At 39.1% G+C, this 19,848-nt stretch overlaps 1 protein-coding gene across 3 annotated transcripts in view; it reads right to left on the bottom strand.

The window, feature by feature from the left end:
• The window catches only part of Mbd5 (methyl-CpG binding domain protein 5), a 367,270-nt gene that overhangs the window by 196,451 nt on the left and 150,971 nt on the right, over positions 1 to 19,848 (bottom strand). For all 3 annotated transcript variants that reach the window (XM_031370166.1, XM_031370168.1, XM_031370165.1), the window contains one exon: positions 6,452 to 6,544. The gene's annotated coding sequence lies outside the window, so the exon portion shown is untranslated. The remainder of the gene's footprint in view (positions 1 to 6,451; positions 6,545 to 19,848) is intronic.

Raw genomic sequence — 19,848 nt, 5'->3', positions numbered from 1 at the left:
GCCAGGGTTGGGAGATATCCAGGAAGGCCACCACCTACTCAGAGGAGAAAGGAATGGTGATGGGTGAAGTATTATGGGAAGGGGTGACTGGGAGGAAGGCAGTGAGTGGGTTGTAAAGTGAATAAATAAAAAAAAAAAAAATTAAAAAAGCTGCCACTTATTCTTCCTTAATTTCAGTCTATTTATGACTACATCATTAATAAGTAAATCATTAGTAAGCCAAAGAAGATACTTAGATTGTAATTTGAAGTCTTATTTCATTTGTTTCCCATAATTTTAGGATTACATACAATTTATGGTAGTGGTTAGAGAAAATTAAGAAAAGATGTTAATGTTTGAAGTAAAATTCTGAGGAAAAAAATTTAGTGATTTATAGTAAAGTGTTTAAAGATTAAACAAAGATGTTCTTGCTCTGCTGAATGGCAGGGTGGATGGTTCCAGGCAGTTCAGGAGGTTCAGGTGCCATCTGCTTAGAAGGCAGCCATGTAGATTATCTCTTCAAGACCTCAGGAAGTTCAGTGACTGCATAGGGGCCCTATTTAGAAGTGGGAGGCATGTATAATGCAACTGCTTTCACACTGATGATCAGGATTTGATTTCCTAAAAGTTCACCAAGAACTGTAGAACATTTTCAAATATGATACACATATGACAAAATATATTTAGATTACAGGAAGTAAAAATAAGCAGATTTGTACAAATACCTAGATCAACCCATGCATACACTCTCACAACTTCCTTCTTTCTAGCATGGCCACCCCTTGCCTTTCCCATTCTCCAGATAGTCGGCATAATTTAAGACAGAAATTCTCAGCTTTTTGTGTGAGGTGGTGCTCTATCCACTTTGTCACACAGGAGTCTGCCCTGTGTCAGACCTATTAGGAATACTCAGAGGAAAAGGAAAGTTGATCTTTGCTCCACTTAAGGGATGACTGGTAAAGAATTTGTCTTTAAAGTCAAATTTTAACACAGAAGAAAAATGTTTCACTTCCTTTGCCCAAAGAGGAAATAGCACAAATGCATCCTTGTATAGCTCCTTCTATACATCTTGGTCACTTGTCTTCTAAACTCTTGGGGACAGATTATTTCATGATTTAGAGTATCTCCATTTTGAGAAAAGAGCTTTGATATATTTGTTATACAGTAGTAAATATCAGACAATATTAGGCAGCAATTCATAATAAACATTTCTGCAGTTGTTATTTAGTTTCTGATTCCACTTAAAATTCATCATGATATCAAAATACTCTAAGTGCCTTGTTAGCTTTTAGCTATAAATAAGTTAACATGAAAGGAAAACTTATTATTTCTAACCTTTGTGCCTTTAGAATGGCTATGATAGACCTATAGTAACTCTATCCATGGAACCACAATACACATATATTATAGATACATTGAAAAGTATAATCTCATATTTATTCAGATGCTTCACTGTGACTGGAACATAACCTTGTCTCCAGTCCTAGTGTTCAACAAACTCAAGACTGAAAGCTGTAGAAAACTGAAGCTTTTAATTCATTAGGAAACACAGGTAGTAATTTATAACTGGTTGTTTTTGGGTTTGCATTTACTACTTTACAGAGAATTCAGGTACCGAGTGAAATGAAGATACATAGGTGTGACAGGATTTTCCATGTCCAATCACAATACAATATTAGAGCAGCAGGAGGCCTGTGATTGGACAGGGAAAGGGAGGCAGAGGTAAGAGTTGCAGGGACAGAGAGCATCTTAGGAGAGAGAAAAAAAGCCAAGATGGAAGTAGAAGGACAGGAAGAAGGACCTGAAGAAACGTGGCTTTAGATAGCCATAGGCAGTTATATCATAAAGAATAGAATAATTGGCATCACTTGTCTTATCTTAGTTAGCAGCTTTTATCATTATCAATTGGTTCAGAACTTATTGTATCGGCATCTTGTGAATTGAGAATTTATTGATACATAAATCAGACTTGTTAATTATAAGCTTTTAGAGGTTTGTTTCTACTGGTTAAATGGGTTTTGTGGTAGCTGACCATATGCACCCCAATCAGATGCATATTCTACTGTTACTAATCATTTATTAAAAATTATTCACATCACACACATATCTGTTTGTTCAGTTCTTTCACATCTCAGTTTTCATTCCCCACTTTTTGCATTTAAAATCTTATATACTTTACCATAAAATAAACATATACAATATATAGCCAAACACATGTATTTTAAATAAAATTTTCCATCTGGGCTGACAATGCTGTCTCCTTTGCAAGAATCAAAGACCATCTAATGGAAAACCCTAATAGTAGGTATATATGAGAAGCTCTCTTTTGAGCTGTTAGTCAGGGTTGCCCAAGAGCCAATCAAATATTACAAGGTATTGCTATTCCTTGTTGGCCCCAGAGGTGGACTGAAAGTCTTCTCTGCTGAAGACAGAATGTACTTGAGATGCAGGACCCAGAGGCACCTGAGCTGGAACTGACCTGAAAGATCCCTCAAGGACTAACCTCCATGGTACCCAAAGTCACAATGCAAACCTCGAAAGAAAGTCCTGCCTTGCTGTGGCACTTATGAACCTCAACACCCACCATGGCCCAGTAAGCCCAAGGGTGTACTAACAGTACACTTATCTTGGTGGCAACCAAAAGTTCTCTAACTACACTTAAGTCTCACTCAACAGGAGAAACCCATGCCTGATAATGAAAACCTAGCCAATTACCCAGTAATACTAAAGTCTTGGATTTGGAGGAGAATCTACAACCACCACTTCCTAAACCAGGATAATCCCTAACTACATTCAGAGTACTTGTTATTATATTAACAGATGCATACAGACCTCATCTCACATCAAAAAACTTCTCTTTTTAACAGACAGAGACTATAACAGAAAAGCACAACCATTCAAAATACAGAGTTGTAGAACCTGTCTCAGTGCAAACATCTACAACACAACTCTGGCACCTAAAATTTAAGGAAAATTGTAGAAGAGGAGGCAGAGAGACTATAAGAATCCTCCCATAACCCCTCCTTGCCCTCTTCTGAATTCATGGCTTGTGTTTTTTTTCGTTAATTTTCTCTCTCTCTCTCTCTCTCTCTCTCTCTCTCTCTCTCTCTCTCTCTTTCTCTCTCTCTCTCTCTCACTGTCTCTCTTTCTCTCTCTCTCCCCCACCCCATGCCAAAAATAACCTAATATGTATAATAGTACTTGTATGTATGATCTTAGGGCTGACAATTTAGTATTAATAACCAGCTGGTGGATTCTTCCCTGGGGAAGACTATTTCTCCCATTTGAAGCATGCCTTAGATTGCCTGTAGTTCATTATGCAGGGTTGAAACCTCCTGGGTTTCCTCTGCCCACTTTGGCATCTCTATTGCTCTTGTTCAGCTCTCGTTTAGTCAGTCATAAGCCTTTTTCTGAGTGTAGCTACTGACTTTCTGAGGAGACACAACCTCACAACACACTTCCTGATCCTTTGACTGTTAAAATCGTCCTGCTCCTATCTTCTGCAATTCTAAAATGTTCACTAAGTCCTAGGAACTGTTGTAGCTATATCCACTGGTACTAGGCTACAACTCTACAATTTAATTAGTCATGCCTTTCTGTAATGTTCTTGGTCTGTGGCAAAGATAACTTTCTTTGATACGTTGAGAACTACACTAACATGTTCATAAAGGTTAAGTATTCAGAATTTAGTTAGGGATTATGCTTGTTTAATAAAGTGGTAGTTGCAGATTCTCCTTTAAGATCAGTGACTTTATTATTCCTGGGTAGTTGACTAGGTTTCCCTATCTTATTGATGGTTACTCTAGTCAAATTAGAAAGTGGCTGTTTACTGCCAAGGCAAACATGCTACCACTGCACCCTTAGGGTTATCAGGTTTTGTTGATCACTGTCATTCATACGTGTCACAGTAGGTTAGGTAGTATTGTTGGTTGCTTCATTCTTTGGAAGTTTGCATGGTGCCTTCTAATCCCAAGACCTCTAAACATGGGCTCCTGCATTAGAGCAAGTTCACTGTTCAGTAGGCATTTGGGGTCCTTCTAGCTTTGTCTCCCCAGTGCTGAGATTAGCAGCACAAGCCATGATGCCAAGCTTTTTATGTGGATGCTAGGGGCTAAGATCAGGTACTCTCATGCTTGAACAGTAATCACTACACTGACTGACTCTCCAGCAATTCATTTTTTAAAATTATGTAACTATTTACATATTTATTGCTTTGCCTTCCCTAATAAAATGTTAAGCACCATTGAGGATTTAGTATTTATGATAATTCATAGAACAATCCTGGTCAACTTGATGTCATACAAATATATTTTAAAATAAATGAATAATAACTGAGTAATAACCTTAATGTTGATCTTACACAAAGAAGTTTAAAATGCTTCCAAAGATATAAAGAAAAGCATATTAAGACAAATTAATTAGACCAATTATACCAGAAGGGCTTCATAAGTTATGGCTTTTAGAGTGTACCCCCATGTTGGGCTGAGTATTTTAGAGTTTTTAGAATACATCAGAACATGTACATGTCATTTTTCTTAGTGAAATGATATCACTTTCTTCTGTTTGAAAACAACTTTGTTTTGATTTATATTTGCTTTAAAATTTATTTATTTAACTTAATTGTGATTTGCACATCTATAAACTCTTTTTGAGAAGGTATATTTATCATACTGCACAAAGACTGCCTCAGTATTTTTTGACTTCTAGTGTGAGCAGAGAATAGACATGGAAATTATATAATTACTAGAAAATTTAAGTGTTATGAAGGGGATGTAAAGTAAAGAAGAAATGATAATTTAAAACAGAATTATCAAGAGGTGGCAAACAGTCAGTTTCAGCTACTATGAGACTGAAGCCAAAGAAACAGAATCACAGGAGTTCGAGCTTCCTGGGCAGAGAGCAAGCTCCTAGTTCAAAATTAAAATGAAAGAAAACAATAAAGTAAGATGACACAGAACTGTCAGAGCAGGATTTATCAAATACCCAACATCAGAGCAAATATTTACAGGAGGAGAGCATTATCCATATAGTTAAAAAGTGATGGGCTGGTGAGATGGCTCAGCGGGGAAGAGCACCGACTGCTCTTCGGAAGGTCATGAGTTCAAATCCCAGCAACCACATGGTGGCTCACAACCACCCGTAATGAGATCTGACGCCCTCTTCTGGTGTGTCTGAAGACAGCTACAGTGTACTCACGTATAATAAGTAAATAAATCTTAAAAAAAAAAAACAACAACAAAAAAGTGATACCACTCTTGGGCATATACCCAAAAGATTCCCCACCACGCCACAGGGGCATATGTCCCACTATGTTCATAGCGGCCTTGTTTGTGATAGCCAGAAGCTGGAAACAACTCAGAATGTCCAATGACTGAAGAATGGATACAGAAAATGAGCTTCATTTACACAATGGAATACTATTCAGCTATTAAGAATGAAGATATCCTGAGTTTTGCAGGCGAATGCACGGAACTAGAAAATATTATCCTGAGTGAGGGAACTCAGACCCAAAAGGACATGCATGGTATGTACTCACTAATAAGTGGATATTAGCCGAAAAAAAAAAGTATAGAATACTTGAGATCTGAGATACAGTCCACAGAACTCAAAAAGGTCAACAAGCTGAAGTGGCCAAGTGAGGATGCCTCAGTACCACTTTGGAGGGAGAAAAAAGCAACAACAAGGGGGGATGAGAGGCAGGAACCTGGGAAGGGAAAGTGGATGGGGTAGAGAAAAAGGGGAACTGGATCTGGTGTTGGGTGGGGTAAAAGGACCTCAGGAGGTAGGAGGTTGTGGGGACCATATAGAATGCACCAGAGAGCTGGGAGGTCAGAGACCCTCAGGACTCAAAGGAAGGGACCCTAAATGAAATTCCCTATAGTGGGGAATGGGAACTTGTAGGGCCCAACTCCAGCAGAAAGACAAGGCATCAAGTGAGGGCTGGGGTTGCCATACCAGTCAAAACTCTGACCCATAATTGTTCCTTTCTGAAAGAACTACAGGGATGGAAATGGAGAAGAGCCTGAGGAAAAGGAGGTCCAGGGTCAGGCCCAAAGTGGGATCTAGCTCAAGGAGAGGCCCCAAGGCCTGACACTATTACTGAGGCTATGGAGCGCTCACAAAAAGGGACATACCATGACTGCATTTATTTTAAAAAGATAAGTAAAGTTTAGTTTTACAGCTCCTCATTTCACTTTACAAACCTTCCAGAGATAAAGGACAGTGGCCCATTTTTTAGGTCATATATTCATAATGTCCCAATATGGTAAGTAAATCTTAATGTGTTTTTTCTGGTTTGTATAGCTCATTTGAAAAATTTCAGATACAGCTTGGATTTGTAGTTGTGGATACAGGCAAGCAGTCACACACCAATAAGTCTGAATGAAAGACTATGTTGGAGGAAAAAAATGGCAAATTAAACTCTAATTGAGTGAGCACAGCAATTATTTATGAGGATGCACTTTCTACTTACCTTGAGTGTTTTAATTCCTATAGATATTTTCTACACCACACAGCCTGCAATGTCTATCTCATGGAGGCAGAAGTGGACATCTCTGAAGCTCTCCTAAAAACAAAATATAAGAACACATGAATAAGTATAGAGATAAATTTCATTTATTTCAATAGAAAAATCATCAAGTTATGACTTTTTGATTTATTTTAAAAAGATAGCTAAAGTTTGGCTTTAATAAAAGAAATAAATTAATTTAATTATGTAAAGCAAGGAGAACTTAGGTCTACTTTAAGTAAATAAACAAATCTAAAAATTATATTGAAATTTCTCTTTAGAAAAATCAGGCAGTTCTGTTCAACATAAAAGTTTTAGCATTTTCTCTTTCTCCTTTTACATATTTTTATATATACTTAACTGACTCCAAAAATTACACTAGCGAACTTCTAAACCTGAAAAAGAACTTCAACTCAAGCAAATCAGTGGCCTTCCTCTACACAAAGGATAAACAGGCTGAGAAAGAAATTAGGGAAACAACGCCCTTCACAATAGTCACAAATAATATAAAACACCTTGGTGTGACTCTAACTAAGCAAGTAAAAGATCTGTATTGTGGAGAGGGTAGAGCTGGAGAGGCATTCCCCATGGCAAGATGGCGCCTACTTCCGCTATCAACTCCTGGTAAACAACTGCTTACGCATGTGCGTAAAGAACTGTTTGCGCATGTGCGTACAGTGAAAGACGCCTAGTCACGGCCCATCCCGGGGCGTCATGTGGGGTGATGAGCAAACAGCCAATCATGGGCGGACACGCCGCGCTGTGGTGTATATAAGCAGTGCCGATGATTGGCTCGCCCCTTTTTCCCTCTGGATGAGGGCAATAAACGTTTGCTGCAGAAGGATCCTAGTGTCCGCGTGTCTTCTTGCTGGCAAGGCGACTGCGCGGGCAACACTGTATGACAAGAACATCAAGTCTCTGAAGAAGGAAATTGAAGAAGATCCCAGAAGATGGAAAGATCTCCCATGCTCATGAATTGGCAGGATTAATATAGTAAAAATGGCCATCTTGTTGAAGGAAATCTACAGATTCAATGGAATCCCCATCAAAATTCCAACTCAATTCTTCACAGACTTGGAAAAAGCAATTTGCAAATTCATCTGGAATAACAAAAAACCTAGGATAGCAAAAACTATTCTCAACAATAAAAGAGCCTCTGATGGAATCACCATCCCTTACCTTAAGCTGTATTACAGAGCAATTGTGATAAAAACTGCATGGTACTGGTACAGTGACAGGCAGGTAGGTCAATGGAATAGAATTGAAGACCCAGAAATGAACCACACACCTATGATCACTTAATCTTTGATAAAGGAGCTAAAACAATAAAGTGGAAAAAAGACAGCATTTTCAACAAGGGGTGCTGTCTCAACTGGCAGTTAGCATGTAGAAGAATGCAAATTGATCCATTCCTATCTCCTTGTACAAAGCTCAAGTCCAAGTGGATCAAGGACCTCCACATAAAACCAGATACAGTGAAACTAATAGAAAAGAAAGTGGGGAAGAGCCTCGAGCACATAGGCACTGGGGAAAATTTCCTGAACAGAACACCAATAGGTTATGTTCTAAGGTCAAGAATCAACAAATGGGACCTCATAAAATTACAAAGCTTGGTAACACAAAAGACATTGTCAATAGGACAAAACGGCAACCAACAAATTGGGAAAAGATCTTTACCAATCCTATATCTGAGAGAGGGCTAATAGCAAATATATACAAAGAACTCAAGAAGTTAGACTCTAGAGAATCAAATAACCCTATTATAAAATGGGGTACAGAGCTAAACAAAGAATTCTCAACTGAGGAATACCAAATGGCTGAGAAACACCTAAAGAAATGTTGAACATCCTTAGTCATCAGAGAAATGCAAATCAAAACAACCCTGAGATTCCACCTCATCCAAGTCAGAATGGCTAGGATCAAAAACTCAGGTGACAGCAGATGGTGGCGAGGTTGTGGAGAAAGAGGAACACTCCATTGCTGGTGGGATTGCAAGTTGGTACAACCACTTTGGAAATCAGTTTGGCAGTTCCTCAGGAAATTGGACACAGTACTACCAGAGGACACAGCTATACCATATACCCAGAAGAAGCTCCAACATGTAATAAGGACAAATGCTCCACTATGTTCATAGCAGCCTTATTTATAATAGCATGAAGCTAGAAACAACCCAAATGTCCCTCAACAGAGGAATGGATACAGAAAATAATGAATTTATTAAATTCTTAGGGAAATAGATGGATCTGGAGAATATCATTCTTAGTTAGGTAACCCAATCATAAAAGAATACACATGGTATACACTCTCTGATAAGTGGATATTAGCCTAGAAGCTCAGAATATCCAAAATATAATTCACAAATCACAAGAAACTCAAGAAGGAGGAAGACCAAAGTGTGGATGCTTCATTCCTTCTTAGAAGGGGGAACAAAATACACATGAAAGGAGCTGCAGAGAGAAACTATGGAGCAGAGACTGAAAGAAGGAAAATCCAGAGACTGTTCCACCTGGGAATCCTTCCCATATTCAATCATCAAATCCAGACACTATTGTGGATGCCAGCAAGTGCTGGCTGACAGGAGCCTGATATAACTGTTTCCTGAGAGGCTCTGACAGTGCCTGACTAATACAGAAGTAGAGGCTCAAAGCCATCCATTGGACTGAGTACAGAGTCCCCAATGAAGGAACTAGAGAAAGGATCCAAGAAGCTGAAGGGTTTGCAGCCCCTTAGGACGAACAACAATATGAACTAACCACTACCCCCAGAGCTCCCAGGGACTAAATCTCCAACCAGAGTACTCATGGTGGGACTCATGGCTTCAGTTGCATATGTAGCAGAGGATAGCTTAGTTGGTCATCAATGGGAGGAGAGGCCCTTGCTCCTGTGAAGACTTTATGCCCCAGTGTAGGGGAATGCCATGGCAGGATGTGGGAGAGGGTGGGTTGGTGAGCAGGGGGAGTGGGGAGGGAACAGGATTTTTTTTGGGAGGGGGGAGAGGAAACCAGGAGAGGAGATATCATTTGAAATGTAAATAAAGAAACTATTTAATAAAAATAAAAGAAATAAATTAATTTAATTATCTAAAGCAAGGAGAAGCTAGGTCTATTTTAAGTAAATAAACAAATCTAAAACCTACATTGAAATTTCTCTTCGGAAAAATCAGGCAGTTTTGTCCAATATAGATTGTAGCATTTTCTCTTTCTCCTTTTAGATATTTCGAATCTATTGTATATTGGGTTGGAGTGGGGTATGGTGGATGTCCAGTATTCATGCACTACGGAGGTAGGAGGACAACCTGCAGGAGTCAGTACTCTCCTTTCACCGTGTGGAATCTAGAGATGGAGCTCAAGTTGCTGAGCTTACTAGCAAGTTCTTACATGCAGAGCCTTGTCCTGAGCCCTGATAGATTAAGGTGCATGTCATAGGGGGAACATTTTCTATAGTACTTTTTAAGTGTCCAGTTTCTGTGCATATGTTTGGTTTATTTTGAGATTGTAATTCAATTACAGCATTTTCTTCTTCCCTTTCCTCCCTCCAAACCTTCCCATATACCTCTCTTACCTCGCTTTCAAATTCATGGCCTCTTTTTTCATCAATTATTATTGCATGCATATGTTCGTATACACACACACACACACACACACACACACACACACACACACAGAGACACAGACACATGCACACTTTAAATATCACCTCTTGATTCCATGTAATATTACTATGTAAATTTTCAGGGCTAACTGTGTGTCACTGGACAGCTAATTGGAACACTTCTCCATCTCCCAGTTTTACTCAGTTCTGTTAGAAATTTGTTCCTTATTAATAGTCCTTATAAAATATAATTTGAATTATATTTGACCTGTTTTAAGAGCTAGATGAAAAAATTACTAAGTTCAAAATTTATGGCTTATAAAAGAAACTAAAACTCTATTCTTATCATGCGAATACCCCAATCGGTATTTTATACCATCTTAGGAAAGCTTGGCAGAAAAAGTGTTTTTATAAAGAAAATGACTGTGATTGACAAATGGATTTATCCAGAGAATATACCCTTTACCTAAGAAGCTTTGTTCTCATCACCCGACAGTACAATCATGGAGAAACTTTTAATTTTACAGGGCCATTCCTTTAACAGGTGGTTTTAGAGTCTACCAAGTTTCAAGTTACACACAAATGAATTTGAATAACTACCATTGTTGCTTTTATTTATTACTATTGATCCCTGTGTTTGTGTTTGTATATTAAAATACTTGAGACATTTCTAAAAATACTAACATGAATTTGTTTGTGAGCTATTCTGACTTAAATTTTATGATGCTAACAGTTTATATTAAAAACCACAGACTAATTCCAAATGCAGTATTCTATATGCCTTAAAACTCATTAAATATGGCTCAAACTTGAAATATAAATTTGTAGTTTAGCATATTTCCAATTTCTTACAAAATATGCTTTCTTAAAATATTTCTGCACATCTAATTATAAAATTTAGAAATGTGTAGAGGAAAAACCATGCTTTTTTGTCTCCCACAGCTGTAGCAGTACATGTGCCGTCTTGTCTCCCACAGCTGCAGCAGTGCATGTGCCGTCTTGTCTCCCACAGCTGTAGCAGTACATGTGCTGTCTTGTCTCCCACAGCTGCAGCAGTGCATGTGCTGTCTTGTCTCCCACAGCTGCAGCAGTGCATGTGCTGTCTTGTCTCCCACAGCTGTAGCAGTACATGTGCCATCTTGTCTCCCAGAGCTGTAGCAGTGCGCCTGCCATCTTGTCTCCCACAGCTGCAGCAGTGCATGTGCCATCTTGTCTCCCACAGCTGTAGCAGTGCATGTGCTGTCTTGTCTCCCACAGCTGCAGCAGTGCATGTGCTGTCTTGTCTCCCAGAGCTGTAGCAGTGCGCCTGCCATCTTGTCTCCCAGAGCTATAGCAGTGCGCCTGCCATCTTGTCTCCCACAGCTGTAGCAGTGCGCCTGCCATCTTGTCTCCCACAGCTGTAGCAGTGCGCCTGCCATCTTGTCTCCCAGAGCTGTAGCAGTGCGCCTGCCATCTTGTCTCCCACAGCTGTAGCAGTACATGTGCTGTCTTGTCTCCCACAGCTGTAGCAGTGCACACGCTGTCTTGTCTCCCACAGTTATAGAAGAGCATCTATGCAATTTTCAAAATCCTAATTATATGTATCCTAAAAGTAACTTTAAAAACAGTTTAATTTATATTTTCAGTGATTTAATCAAAACATTATCATAAAAAGAAATTAATTAATAAATAAAATCCCAGTAATTCAGTGTATTATTAATTAAGCATTAGAGTAAATAAAAATATTTGTAGATTATGATTCCTTTATAAAGACCTCCAATTTTTTAACAAGAATTTTAGTCATGCAATCCACGGATTTTTTATGTTCGGAACTGTTTTGTGAAAGAGAATAATTTTACCTGAGCAAACTGCCATTTAATACCAGTGAAGACCATTAGAATATCTATTCCAAATTATTCTTTCAATGGACCTTGAATTAGTACGGTTCAAATGTAACAATTTTGTGGCAAAGAACAGAAGACCCTACTAGGTATGCCTATGACCTTCTGAGAAATTCAAATATGACTATGACTCTTGCCCACCAACAATATTTTCTTTAGCCCTCTTGGCTCATGTCTACATAATCTGGCTTCAATAGGCACTGTAATTAAAATAATAGAAGAATTGAAGTTCCTTTCATATTGATAATCTTTAGCCTTCACAAAGCACTAATAACAAATGAATTATGTTTGTAAAAATAAGCAATAATTTTTTCTTTTTTTTCTTCCCTAACCAGTATTTTTCAAAAATATTCACTCCATATGGACAAACTCTTTGGTTAGAATAATCAGATTGGTCCAACAGAACTGTCCCCTCACCTGCAAGGGCAATGGCCTTGCAATGCAATGCTCCTGTCCTAACCTTTCCAGTGCTGGGAAAACAGGCAGTCATGTCCACATCCACATCCAATGGTATACTTCATTATGTTCATTACTCTGGGGAAACTAGTTAATTTGAGGTTATGATCATTTTCTAGATAATCAGATTTTCAGAAAGTAATTACTATTTTCCTAAACATAGTAACAGAGAACATTTATATATGTGTGGGGGGGAGGGAGGGAGGGAGGGAAGGAGAAAGAGAGACAGACAGACAGACAGACAGACAGACACACACACATACACACAGGTGACTATAGGCTGTTGACACAGGCATGTCAATGCCAAGTACTACACTACCTCAGCCCTATGAGACTGGCAAAGCCTTCCTTGGGTGAGGTTCATTGGTATGGCAAAGCCTTCCTTTTAACCCAAGTGTGAATACTGACAGTTTGGGCAGAAAATGTCCACCATAGCTTTTTCCTCTATTTATGGTCTGAAGACTGTACCTCATAGAGACTCTGCTGACAGATTAGTGAATCCCACTTCCTTCTCAGCTGTATATAATAATTCTACCTCCTTGTTTCTGTGTATGCAGTAACTATGCCTCCTTTTAAAAAAGCATGGGGCCACATATCCATCCTCAAAAAAATCTGACCCAGAATTATTCCTGTATAAAAGAAATCCAGGGACAATAATAGAGCAGACTGAAGGAATGGCCATCCAGTGACTAGCCCAACTTGGGATCCACCAAAGTTGGGATCCAACTTTGGGCAGGCACCAAACCCCAAGACTATTACTGATTCTATGCTGTGCTTGTAGATAGGAGCCTAGCATGGCTATCTCCTGAGAGGCTCTGCCAGCAGCTGACTAAGAGAGATGCAGATACTTACAGTCAACCACTTGACTGACCTTGGGGACCCCCATGAAGACTTAGGGGAAGAACTGAAGGAGCTGAACGGGACTGCAACCCCATAGGAAGAACAACAGTGTTAACTAACCCGGACCTCTTAGGAGCTCCCAAAGACTAAGTCACAAACCACTAAGCATACATGGGCTGGGACATGGCCTCTGGTACATATGCAGTAGTCCTCTGCTACAAATGTACCAGGTCTCAGTATTTCTCTTTCCTTATATCTGTAAGTTTGTGCTTCATTCTCCTTGATACCTCTGTTAGGTTAATCGCTGGAGTCATGAAGAATACTATATATATGGACATTCTATTGTTAGGTTTGTTGACAGAAACAAGTACTGAGCAAGCAAGATTGAAGTCCACTGAACAGGTTGGTATGCCACACACACTTTGCGTGACAGCAGTTTGAAGCAAAAACTTCAAGGAAAGTCAGTCTCTTGCCCCTGCATTGTCGCCTGGCACCCCTAACTCAGAGGTAGCTCAGATATGTCCTCATATTCATGTGCTAGGTGCCCACCAAGATATGATTTATTTACAGCTGGACAAAATCAGACACTGCTCTCTGACCTTCACCAATGTTCCAACATCTTAGCCAAACCTTGGCTTGGAATTTACCCACCCAGACTAATTGCCTCTGGCATTGTGGGTAGGGCTTACAGAATGGAAGGCTTATCCCAGGGCAAGGTCAAGTAAAATCTTCATTCTCAGTCAAGTACTGCAGCTGAACCACTCCTAGAAATTAGGAAGAGACATGTCTCTACTTGCCCAAAAGATAGTGGGCAAGGCGGGACCTTGAGCAGAGAGTGTGTATGTGTGAGAGACAGCATTCAGCAGTCAGCATTCAGCATTCAGACTCGCTCGCACACGGACTAGAACTAGAACTTAGGTGGACTAGGACTTAGATTCATGCAGTCTGTAGCCCCCTTCCCCAGCGGCCCAGAGCGCTTGGGCCGGGGGCGGGGGGGGGGGGTGCAGCACCAGTTGCGATTCAAGAGAGTGAGCATTCAAGATTCGAGCATTCAGCATTGAGGATTTGAGATTCGAGTCTCTACCCTCCTTGCTGGTGCACCCTCAGCCCCCCGGGACTCTGGTTGGGCCCATGCAGCCCGAGCATGCTCGGAGCCCAGAGGTGATGCGACAGTCCAGAGGAGATGGCTGATGTTTTAGATCCAGTGTGTTTTAGATGGCCTCAGATGTACCTCGACTACTGAGCTGCCAGATTTTTCATTTCTCTTTTGCAATGATTGTAAAAGCCTCATGCCATTTTTGAGAAATACACTTAGATCCTACACTACTTGTGTTGAGTCTGTTTGTCAAAGCCGAATCCCGTGCACACCTGGCCAGAACCCATCATCCCGCGGTACAAGGGGCCCCATAAGAAACCCCAGTCCGTGGCATTGGTAATTTCACCCATTACTTTTACTTTTATAAGATCTTCTTCAAGATCTCAAAAGTGAGGTTTTTGTAAACAATTATAAAGCAAACAAATGGATTATAGAGAACAACAAGGTAAGAGGACAAGATTATGTAAGTGTGTCTACATTAAATTTATAGTAATTAAAAAAATTCAAATGTTTTACAAATGAAAAACAGTCAAAGAAAGTGTTATATCTTAAAATACAATCTTGGCACAAAGCATCCAAGAAACTGGAAAAATGCAAAAAGACAAACCCTATGAATAAGATATGAATGGACAGAGGAAAGAGAAGAAACACAGGTCAAAGGAGCAGAAAACACAATCATAAATGAAAGTTTGAAACTTCCCCTAATGTAAACAAGAACAAGGTGCCTACCAAGTTACAAGAATTATATAGAACACCAAATAGACAGAAGAAGATCAGAGAAAAAACTTCCCATGACACAGCAGAATCAAAACATGAGATATCCAGTACAGAGGAAGGCTGTAAAAACTTCATGGGAAAAAGACTAAGTCCTATATAAAGGCAGGCACATTAGAATAATACCTAATTTCCCAAGGGAGACTCCAAAGGCTAGAAAGGCCTAGACTCATATTCTACAAACTCTGGAGAAACCTAGACTTCAGGAATCAACAAAATTATCAATAATTGTGGACTCCCTCTCCAAAGCCCGGACAGTAAAACAGCAACCACTTGGGCCCCAGGGCTGCAGCTGCCAACCTGTTGAGCGGAAACCTGGTTCCAGTTACATTCAGAAGCTCCACCCCCACGGAGTAACAAGGAATTCACTGATTGGACTGTTACACTAACGTATTTTGGGGGAAGGGTTTTTGGCCCAGGTAATATATCTGTTGGGAGAACAAAGGATTATTATTAAATTCAAGATGACTGAGTGACCAGAGCTCATGTTGTCTAATTTTTATTTTCCCACGTGGGTAAGGTACAGTATGGCTAGCCTATCTCTTCTTATTTCTTTCAATCTCTTCCTATCTATTTCTTACTCCTATTACCAGAAGAACCCTTTCTTTTATTAACGCTGGCGCAGGCGGCCAACAAATAATAATCAACTAAGAAACAAAAATAATCCAATAAGCCCCTAAATCTACATAATTTCAGTTCACCAAATCAGCGCTACAGAATACACTTGAAAGAAAACTTTAGTCTGAAGGGGTTAACCATAACCCCAAGAAGATATAAGTAATAAATAATCCCAGAGCAGTCAATAGAAAGGGGAGTTAAAAATAATATTAGGAATCTATAAATACTACTAATTAATAACACTCAATATCAATGAGTTTAATTTCCCTATTAAAAAAAAGACTAACAAATTGGATTAACAAAGAGGATATGTCTTATACATCCAAAAAAATAAATGTCACCATCAAAGACAGCAGATGTCACTCTGGGGAAAAGAATGGAAAAATGTATTCTAAGCAAATGGATCCAAAAAGCAAGTAAACATAGCTATTTCTATAACTGATGAAAAGATTTCAAGGCAAAACTAATCAGAAGAGAGGTAAGGACAACAAATACTCACTAAAGAAAACTCCACTGATGATTTCACAATTCTAAACATTTATGCACCAAATATAAGGATGCCAAAGTTCAAAAAAGAACCAGTATTATAGGCTAAAACTACATCTTGAAACCCCTGCTCCTTGTCCAGCCACAGTGAGAGATGGTGAATTTTATATTAAACTCTCACAGACAGACAGATCACTGATATAAAAACTAAGCAGAACAGAATTAAATAACTACATAAATCAAATAGGCTTAACAGATATTTACAAAACAATCCATCTAACTAACAGTGAAGAATATGCTTTCTTCTAATCAGCTTATTGCTTTCTCCAAAATCGCCTAAATACTAGGATATAAACCTAGTTTCAACAAATATAAGAAAACTGAATAACACCCTGCATCCTATCTGACTTCCCTAAGTTAAAGCTAGATATTAACAGCAATAGAAATAGCAGAAACTATACAAACTCATAGAAACTGGACAACTTACCACAAATCAAAAATGGATCAGGATAGAAATCCAGAAGGAAATTACAAACATTCTTGAATGGAATGAACTTGAAAACACAATATATCCACATGTACAGGAAACCATGAAAGCACTTCTAAGAGCCAAGTTCCTAGGCTAAGTCTGTATATTAAAACCTGGTGAGGCTTTGTATTACATTCTTAAATACATGTTGTCTAAAAGCTGAAGAAGAAAGAAGAAATAATGCCCCAAAGGGGAAGAAATGGGAAGAAATGCTCTAATTCAGGGATGAAATCAATGAAATGGAAAATAAATCAATGAGATGAATACTGTTTAGGAAAGACAACAACACTGATAAACCCTTAGCCAACTTAATTAAAAGGAGACTGAAGACCCTCACACACAAAAAAATTACAGATGAACAGGGAAGGGGGCAGAGGCAGTCATATTTCTGTGTTCAATGCCAGTATGATCTCTAAACATCAAGTTCTAGGACAGCCAGGCTCACACAGAGAAATCCCATCTATAAGAAAGAAAGAAAGAAAGAAAGAAAGAGACAGACAGACACACAGACAGAGATAAGGAAGAGAAAGAAAAGAAAAAAGAGGAAAGGAAAGGAAAGGAAAGAAAAGAAAAGAAAAGAAAAGAAAAGAAAAGAAAAGAAAAGGGAGAAAATTACAAAGGAAATGGTCAAAACTGCATTCTACCAAACTGGAAAACCTAAAGGAAATGAATGGATTTACTGATATATACAACCTGTGAATGTTAAATCAAGATGAAATAAGGAAAATTTAATAGACCCACAACACACAGTTAGGTGTAGGAATTAAAAATCTCACAACCACACTTCCAGTCTGGGCTGGTGCCCTGAGCAAACCTTGGGTGTGAACTCCAGAGCCAGTCCCATAACACCTAGAGGAAGTTCTACTCCCAGGCTCTGTACACTCCCAGGATCACAGGATCAGAGGTGAGGAGGACACAACATCTGTCCCCAAACCAGAAGTAACTGGAACCAGGGAGATCCATGCACCCAGGAACTCCACCCCACCAGTGGAATGGGTTCCTTCCCATTTGGGCCAGTGCCTTGAGTAGACTCTTGGGTGCTAATTCCTCAGCCACTCCCACAACACCCAGAAGAAGCTCTACTCTCAGGCGCTCTAACACACCAGGATCCCAGGATCCCAGGAGCTTGGTCAAACCAGGATCTCAGGGTCCTAGAGGCAGCTTGACTCCCAGGAGCTCTGACACATGATCTCAGGATCTCAGAATCACTGAATCTCAGAATCACAGGATCACAGAGATAGCTGAACTCTGAGGAGTTCTGATACAACCAGGATCACAGTAAGGATAGGCTCCAGTCAGGCATAGCGAGGGCACGTAGAACTAGAGATAATCATGACAGGAGGCAAGCATAAGAACATAAGCAACAGAAACCGAGGTTACTTGGCATGATCAGAACCCAATTCTCCCACCATGGCAAGTCCTGGCTACACCATCACACCGGAAAAAGCAAGATTCAGATCTAAAATCACTTCTCATGATGATGATAGAAGACTTTAAGAAGGACATAAATAACTCCCTTAAAGAAATACAGGAGAGGGAGGCAGAGGCAGGCGGATATCTGAGTTCGAGGCCAGCCTGGTCTACAGAGTGAGTTCCAGGATAGCCAAGGCTACACAGAGAAACCCTTTCTTAAAAAACAAAAAACAAAAAACAAAAAACAAAAAACAAACAAAAAAAAAAAAAAAAAAAAAAAGAAAGAAATACAAGAGAACACAGGTAAACAGCTAGAAGTCCTTCAAGAGAAAACAAAAATCCCTTAAAGAATTACAGGAAAACACAATCAAACAGGCAAAGGAAATGAACAAAACCATCCAAGATCTAAAAATGGAAATAGAAACAATAAAGAAATCACAAAGGGAAACAACCCTGTAATTAAAAAATGTAGGAAAGAGATCAGGAGTAATAGATGCAAGCATCACCAACAGAATACAAGAGATAGAAGAGAGAATCTCAGGGGCAGAAGATACCATAGAAAACATTGACACAACAGTCAAAGAAACTGAAAAATGCAAAAAGGCTCTGACCCAAAACATCCAGGAAATTCAGGACACAATGAAAAGACCAAGCCTAAGGATAATAGGTATAGAAGAGAGCAAAGACTTCCAACTTAAAGGCCTAATAAACAAAATTATAGAAGAAAACTTCCCTAACCTAAAGAAAGAGATGCCCATGAACATATAAGAAGCCTACAGAACTCCAAATAGACTAGACCAGAAAAGGAATTCCTCCCATCACATAGTAATCAAAACACCAAATGAACTAAACAAAGAAAGATTTTTAAAAGCAGTAAGGGAAAAAGGTCAAGTAACATATAAAGGCAGGCCTATTAGAATTACGGCAGACTTCTCACCACAGACTATGAAAGCTAGAAAATCCTGAGCAGATGTCATACAGATCCTAAGAGAACACAAATGTCAGCCTACTATATCCAGTAAAACTCTCATTTACCTTAGAAGAAAACAAGATATTCTATGACAAAACCAAATTTACACAATTATCTTTCCATAAATTCAGCCCCACAAAGGATAATAGATGGAAAACACTAACACAAGGAGTTGAAACTACATCCTTGAAAAAGTAAGAAAGTAATCTTTCAAGAACCCCAAAAGAAAATAGCTACACAAACATAATGCCACCTCTAACAACAAAAATAACAGGGAGCAGCAATCACTTTTCCTTAATATCTTTAACATCAGTGGACTCAATTCTCCAGAAAAAGACACAGACTAATAGACTGGATACGTAAACAGGACCCAGCATTTTGCTGCATACAGGAAATGCACCTCAATGACAAAGATAGACACTAGCTCCAAGTAAAAGGTTGGAAAACAATTTTCTAAGCAAATGTTCCCAAGAAATAAGCTGGAGTAGCCATTGTAATTTTGAATAAAATCAACTTTTCAACCAAAAGTTATCAAAAAGGTAAGAAAGGACACTTCATACTGGTCACAGGAAAAGAACTCTCATTTCTGAACATCCATGCTCCAAATGCAAGGGCACTCATATTCATAAAAGAAACTTTACTTCTTCTAGAGTTCCTTGTGGAATGTGGGTTGTTCTTCCTGTATTCCAGACTTCTGCACTAATAACC

This window comes from Mastomys coucha, unplaced genomic scaffold (assembly GCF_008632895.1).
Source record: "Mastomys coucha isolate ucsf_1 unplaced genomic scaffold, UCSF_Mcou_1 pScaffold15, whole genome shotgun sequence".
Classification (NCBI taxonomy): Eukaryota; Metazoa; Chordata; class Mammalia; order Rodentia; family Muridae; genus Mastomys; species Mastomys coucha.
The sequence above is the reverse complement of the archived record's forward strand: the minus strand, read 5'-3'. Positions and strand labels throughout refer to the sequence as shown.